This window comes from Lonchura striata, chromosome 13, assembly GCF_046129695.1.
Source record: "Lonchura striata isolate bLonStr1 chromosome 13, bLonStr1.mat, whole genome shotgun sequence".
Classification (NCBI taxonomy): domain Eukaryota; kingdom Metazoa; phylum Chordata; class Aves; order Passeriformes; family Estrildidae; genus Lonchura; species Lonchura striata.
This window is the reverse complement of record NC_134615.1, coordinates 16,739,801-16,747,109: the sequence shown is the minus strand read 5'-3', so window position 1 is coordinate 16,747,109 and position 7,309 is coordinate 16,739,801. Positions and strand designations below refer to the sequence as shown.

The window sequence follows — 7,309 nt, the reverse complement described above, 5'->3', positions numbered from 1 at the left end:
GGGGACGGCCGCGTGTCCCGCTCCCGCCGGCCGCCGCCTCGCTGCGCTGGCGTGTGCGGCGGAGTGAGAGGCGCTGCGAGGCGCAGAGCGGGACTCGAGCTCCCTCTGCAAGGCAGGCTGAGCAGCGCCATGCAGCAGCACCGGGGCGGGCACGGCTGGGGGGCGCCCGCTCTCGCCGCGGTGACCGGCCGGCAGCCCCCCCGCAGCCCCCGCGCCGCGCCCGGAGCGCGGCGGCCCCGCCGTTCTCTGTCCGCCCTTCCCCCCACGTCCCGTCCCCGCCACCCCACTTCGAGCCCGGGGTCCCCACGGGGCTTCGGGCTCCGGTCGGGAGCACCTGGGCTGCCACCGAGCCGCCGACCAGCTGTGTCACTCGCTGGGACCTGGCCTGGCTGCCCGGCTCGCGGGGCACCTCCCCGGGAACCTCCCGGGCCTCCGCAGCCGGGCGCTTGCCCAGGGATGGAGCCCGAAATCTCACGGCAAAGGACGGCGTTATTCCCTCCCTTCCATGGGTCTGTGCTGCTTGGGGGGGGAAGCACAAAACCCGATTCTTTTTGTGATGCAGAGGAGGAAACCGCACATGCTCTGTGTCCAAATGCTTTGCTGTTTGTTCTCTGTATCAGCTTTAGATTTCTTTAGAATATATGTGTATATGGTATCGGATTTGGCCTTGTGTTAACCTTGTGAAATGACTTCGATAGAAGGCTTTTGTCGTGTTGTATGGTTCCTTCTCCGTTCAGTGTAATCCTTAGGACTTGCCTGTTGGTGAGAATGAGCTCGCTTTCCTGTTTGTGACTTCCTATTTTTTTGCTGAACGTTTCTCCCCTTAAATACATGCAAGGCTGTTCCTCATCTCTGGCCAGTTACTGAATTCTAGTAATAAACTCCAGAGGTGTCGTTAAAACACTGCATCTAAAACACTGTTTGCCCCTTCCAGGGTACGTGGTTTTGTTTCAGTGCAGGAAGTGTGTAAATACTGTCTCAAATTCTCCAGTTTATTCATCTTCTGCAGAGCCTGTTGAATTTGTAGGAGCCCGTTGAGTATTATACATAATTCCATGCTGTATTCAAGCTGTTCTTACTTAAACGATCTCCCTAACGCTTTCCTTCAGTGTAGAAGACAGCAGCAGAACTGAAAAAAGGCTTAATTTTAGTATAAGGGCAAAGCATTGCTTGCTGCCTTTTTTTTTCTACGTTGGTGGATTTTTACTTCCATTTTGTTTTTCTTCTGGATATGTAGGGCTAGCTCAGTGTTAATGTCACCTGCTGTGCATGAATGGTTATTCGGATGCACAGAAAGGCTCAGGAAACTTTGTAGGATATTTTTGAGGAGTAATATATAGAGCAAAAGGTGCAAAACTCGAGTTCCTCTAGTCTCCAGTGGCCCTGCAACTGAAATAATACAGCAAGGCTCGTCCATTTCAGACAGAGCTTGGAGAACTGTCACTACAGCGTTAAGTTTGCTGGTGACTCGTGCCTGCAGAGTTTCTGGGGGAAGGAGCTATTTCAAGAGCCGTTTTCATGTGAACAGGCTGGATCTTGACTGATCCGTAGCTAATTTGTGTGCATCCTCACCAGCTCTTGGGGCTGCAGGTTGATACCCGCCTGCTGCGCTCCCAGGGCTGTGTCTTGAAAGGCCAGAAGCTGAACCTTGTTATTTTTTACTTTATTCAGCATTTACCTGAAAAATATAATTATATGGGATTGCTAGTTTGTTAAGGAATTTCTGTGCACAGCCTACTCCAGAGTTTAATTTATTTTCCTCGCCTTATGACTTCATGTCCAAGAACTCCTGCTTTTCTAGATTTTTGGAAGTTGGATGTTGAGTATTATTAGGCCTGTCTGTTCTTGGAGCAAAGCCAGCCTATTCCTTGCACTTATCCCTCATACATAAACAGGTTCCACTGACCTCTGGATAGCTCTCCTTGCTCTGTCCAAGCAGTTTTTTTGTACATGAGCTCTTTCAGCTATACTATTGATTATATTTGCATAAAAATCCCTAATTCCCCATCCTGGCAAGTTTAGCTTCTCTTACCTCTTTACCAGAGAGGGAATGCTCGAGGGAGCAATAAGCGTTAGGATCCCAAATGTGCTTCTATGTGCTCTAGAAGTACGTGTAATAAGGAGCAGCCACTGCTTTACCTGAACACAAGGGCACACACTGACAAGAACTGAAAGAAGCCAAAGCTTTGACTGCTTGTGTTGTGTGTGATAGCTTACTGAACTGTACTGATTTATTTGCTTAACTGTAAACCCCCTGTTCATCTGGGTTTAGTTCAGATGCCCAGTTCACTCTTTGTTGTACTAAACCTTCAAATGTCAATACAGTATTAAGCTCTGCTACTCTGTAACCTACATTGTCTTAGACACACACAGATCCAGGAGATTCCCTTTTATTGGTTATATTTAGTGTTGGTAACAGTGGTTCAGATCATACCTGGCCCTTGTTCTTTCAGGTTTTTTACTGAAACTTAGAATCTGTCCTCACTGTAGCTGAAAATGTTGCTTTTTTATTGTGCTGAAGAATATTTGAATTTAATTTACAATACCCTGTTCTGCTGCTTCTCCCAGATCTCTCCAATAATTCATCAGTCTTTAGGAATTCAGACATATTTATATAATCATTTAATATGAAAAGTAAAGAGTTGCTGCTCAGCTGAGTGATCTGTTTTTCTCTGATTAACAAAATTAACCTCAAAAAGAAGAGCAGAATAAACAGAAGGTGAGTAGGGAGTTTTATGTTTCAGATCATGTTAACATTCAAGTAACTGTACACAGAACAACTTGGTTTGGGTATCTAATATAAATTAAAGCTAAAGTGAAGTTTTCCTCAGTATTATAAAAACTTAGAAGCTATAAAAATCTTAATTTCCTTCCAATGTGGTTCTTAACAGGTGAAAAGAGAAGTAGTGCAGAGACAGCTCTCAAGAATGGCGCAGTTAACGTGCATTGGCTTAGGGGACACCTCTGATAGAATGGACTCCCGAAGCATTATTCTCTAACTATCCCTACAGGTGAAGTTTTGAGTCATAGATAGAATTACATTTCTTCTGTATAGATTTGTTTTTAGAGACCCACCCCCCACCCCTCAGTTCAAGCCCTCCCACAGGTTACTCTCAGCTACCCGAGGTTTTCAATGTGCTGTGTGGGGTTCATACTAAGAGGTGAGGCCAGGAATGTTTGAAAGTGTTTAAAAGCACGAGGGATCAGTTAGGATATTCTGACCAGTGACACCAGGGAGAGCTTGTGTAATGGTAGCAATGCAGCAAGCTGAGCTACCAGGTATATTTTTTTTCCCTGTAGTGCAAATAGTCTGTCCAGATACATATTGTTGTATCAGTCAGGTAACAGCAGCATCTTATTTTTCTGCTATAGCTGCAAACTCATGAAATTTCTAAAGCTTCATAGGTTTCACTGGAAAGCTTTAATCAAATGTAAAGACAAGGTTAAGTAAGTTCATGTTATACTGAAAATCATGTTTTGCATATTTTTTTCCCATACTGTAAAAAAACTTCTGTTGACATAATTGAATTTATCAAATTCTGGCAAAACAGAAGGCAAATCCCAGATTGTTTGGCATGTGAATTGCACCCTTGTCTGTATTAATAATGCATCACCATTAGAAGCATGTATATGTCTCAAACATCCACAGGTAAAGTATATGAAAAAAAACCAAACACAAGCAAAACTTAACACAAAAACTATTTGAAATCACCCCCCATGAGAGTACATTGGGAGCTGAGAGGGACATTTACCTTGACATATTGGTATATTTTTCACCACTAGAATATTTTTCACTGCAGTATTGGAAGGGATGTTTTGTAGTCAATGCACTTTGGAACAGTAGTGAAATTCCAGGAGGTCAGGGAAGTGCTGATGTGTCAGTTCTAAAAGGAGGTGGAGTGGATGAACATGGCTGTGCAGGGAGGGTGGCAGGTGCCAAAACACCTTGGGTGTTTGACTAGTTCTACATGCTGTTAACACACATGTAGTTCACATTATTACCAGCTCTCCCATTTATTCTTGGTACAGAATTTAGTTAAAGTAGAGAAAAGTGTTGATCCCAGTAACAAAGGCTTTAAGAAAACGAGAGCTTGTTAAATTTATTTCTTGACTTTTTTTAAAGGACTTGATCTTGACAACCTTACTGTATATTAATATTAGTACTGAGTATCAGTAAATGCCATTTAGTTTGGGATTAATATGGAGGTGTACAAGAGTGAATTGTTTCCATGGATATTCAGCAAAAAACTAGTAATTGCTTGTCACAATTTGTTTTCATTAATGATTTCCTTGGTGAAAAAGGTATTTAAAAACTTGTTCATGATAAACTTCTGGATCATGGAAAATCACTGGGCACTAAGGCAGCCATTGTGATTGTCAGGTGGAGTAAATCCAGTCCAGTGTGTGTGCTAAGGCTGCTACATGTAAAGCTGTGCACCTGGGAACCAGGTATTCCAGCTGAATTTAAATCAAGGCACATGGTATCCTAGAAAGCAGTGATTGAAGTGTGTTTTGGAGTCATAGTGAATAAACAGCATAAACACAAGTTTCCAAGGTGATGCTGTGACAGAGAACCTCATGTGGTTCTTAAATGCATTAGTGGAATAAACATGGGTATGTTCTTGCCCATTTTGTGGGATGGAATGAAGTAATTTCCAAAATCCTACATATGGTTTTGGCCTCAGCACTTAAAACCCTCCAAAAATTACTCTGTGGAAAGGGATTCATCTCCAGTTGGATGGAAAACTAAGCTGTATTACCATACAGTAAAATGTTAAACGTGCTGTGCAACTTCTCATTAAAACTGAGGTGAGTTGATGAGAGTCCTCAGATATGTCCCTTACAAAATAATACTGGTTATTAATGATCTTGTTCTAATCTTGCTGACAAACACAGTATGATTTTGTAGCCCAATAAGTTCAAATTAAAAGGCTTAAATTTTTTCACAGGGAAGGTAATTAACTAATGGATTGATATCAAGAGCAGTCATATATTTCTTAATTTCTTAACATCTTTGAATCAAGATTGTGGGGAAAAAAAATCTGAAAATTGCTTCAGCCAGCTGCAAGGTGCTGACCTTTTCTTGTTTCATATATATTTAGAGAACTGTCATTTATGAGAGGTCAGGCTCAGTGATAAACCAGGGGTGCTGAAGAAAAAGGATAGATAGCACCTCCTCTTCTCTTGAACCACCTTCCCTCTTTTTGAAAGAGAGAGGTTTAGGACTTTTCTTTTTCAATCAAGAGTATGATCAAACCAGTGAAATCTTCTGAATGGGGGAAAATAAGCAGACAATATATATTGGAGATGTGTCAAATAGTGTCCTGTGTACTTGGTCCATACTTCTGACTAATACATCCTGATCTGAGGCTGTGGCACTGGGGAGCTGTTGGGAAGATAAATGTTACTTCTCTGCTGCCAGGACAAGCTGCTGGCTCGTGTCCAGCTCGCTGCCTACCAAGCAGCCCAAGGACCTTGGCACGAGCACTGCTGCCCAGACAGTCTTTGTATTAGCAAAGGAGTTCTTCCCTCCTGGTTCTAAGCTTGGAAAATGCTTCACAGGAGATCAAGTAAGGTGATTTCTATTGAATCCACTAAAGAAAACATAGCTCCATAAAATTTTGTGTTACATAAAATTATTTATTGACTTATTTTATATATTGCATTTGTGTTTGTTGTGTGGAATTATATTATCTGCAGTGATCCTAGTTTTAAACTGAGTAAAATACTGACTTAATCAGGTGAAGCATAGAGCTGTGGCAGAAGGAGTAGACAACTCAATAATTTTAAGCTATGTTAATACCTCATGTGTGGAGACTTGACATAAGTGTTTGACACCTCCTGAGCTCTCAGGGATGTTACAGTGAATAGCTTGATGGTGGCCTAAGCATCTCTAGGTGGAGATTTCTGGAAGCTAAGGGATTTTTTCACATCTTACATTAAAGAGGTGGAAAGGGGATATGTGATCTTGAGAGTTCAGAGCTACAGAGTAACTTGCACGTAATCCATGTGCTCCTCTGCCTGGTAATATCAACAGAAGCACATGATGCTTGAGTTTGGCAATTCTGGTTTCTGCTGGCTGTTCATAAGGTGAATGGTGTCACCCTGCTGCTGCCCCTTGAGTTCTTTACAGAACTCGGTCTGTGCCCAGTCTGGCTGCTGTGCTCACACAAGGCCAACTTCTTGGGTAAGTGCAGAGAGTTTTGTGGTGAGCCTATAGCTTGTAGGAGTGAAAAATGAGGTAAATATGCCACAATTGATGGGAAACCTGTTTTGGTAAGAGGTTGTGGAGATGTTTTAGGTTCAGAAGGGGATCTGTGAGTCCAGAGGCAAGGATCCCTAATCCCTTGACTGGATGTTGGGATAAGGGTGGTAAACCACAAACATGACTGATTGCTCTCCCTACGCAGTGTTTCCTGCTAGAATTTTTGGAGACAGGTTGCTGCACTAAATGGACAGTGGTCTGTCCTTGTAGGGCGTTTTTTAATGCTGATGTTGGATAAAGGAATTTTTTCATTTTTTTTCCAAACTATTGATAAAAGCTATACAAGGAAACTTACAATTCTTGCTATTTTGGGAATAAACACCAAAGCATTTAGGGATGTAAAAGTCAAGGATTCCCTGGAAAATAGGTTGGCTTGAATCAGGATTGTTGTGACCCCATCTGCTTCCACATGTGTGCTGGCAGTTGTATCCCCAGGTGATGAACTGGTCAGCAGAATTTGCTTCATGAGGGCAATAGTATGTAAGTGGATGTGGAAAAAATGCTGCCTCAAGTTTGATTTGAACTTTCATGGAACCATGCCCCAAAATATTTTGGGGCAAGTAGACACTTTCTGCAAAGGAAGCCAAGAGCACAGGTAGTAATAGCAGCATTTGGCTATTTGTAAACATTTTTTACTCTTTTTAAATGGAGCTGTAAACTTCACTCCTTGTATGTTTAAAATTGTTGTCCAGGCAATTGAATTCTCCCATTGTTTAATGTTGAAAGAAACATGGTTTCTCTGGACTGGCTCCTGGAAGAGCCTTTCACTGCAGTAGAACCAGTAGTGATTTTTGGCCAATTACTTCAGCTTCTTGTATAGTTTTTCTGTCTTCTTGTATTTGATTTGCAAGCTCTTCCCTTGAAATTGCTTCTAACATCCAGAGATTTAAAATTAAAGCAGGAAATGCTACTGAATTAAAATACCCCCTGGTTTTGATTTTGTAATTCTATGACATAAGTTAACATTTTAACCAGTAGCTTTCTCCTGTGTGCTAAATTGTTTGCAGTGGAAGTGCAATCTAAACTTCAGTTTTGCTTTCTCAG

At 42.2% G+C, this 7,309-nt stretch overlaps 1 protein-coding gene across 4 annotated transcripts in view; it reads left to right on the top strand.

The window, feature by feature from the left end:
* The window catches only part of CTCF (CCCTC-binding factor), a 34,065-nt gene that overhangs the window by 567 nt on the left and 26,189 nt on the right, over positions 1-7,309 (top strand). The window contains exon 1 of one of the 4 annotated variants that reach the window (XM_077786371.1): positions 2,900-3,011. The exons of the other annotated variants lie outside the window; for them this stretch is intronic. The gene's annotated coding sequence lies outside the window, so the exon portion shown is untranslated. Of the gene's footprint in view, positions 1-2,899; positions 3,012-7,309 lie in introns of those variants that run through there. 4 annotated transcript variants of the gene reach the window in all.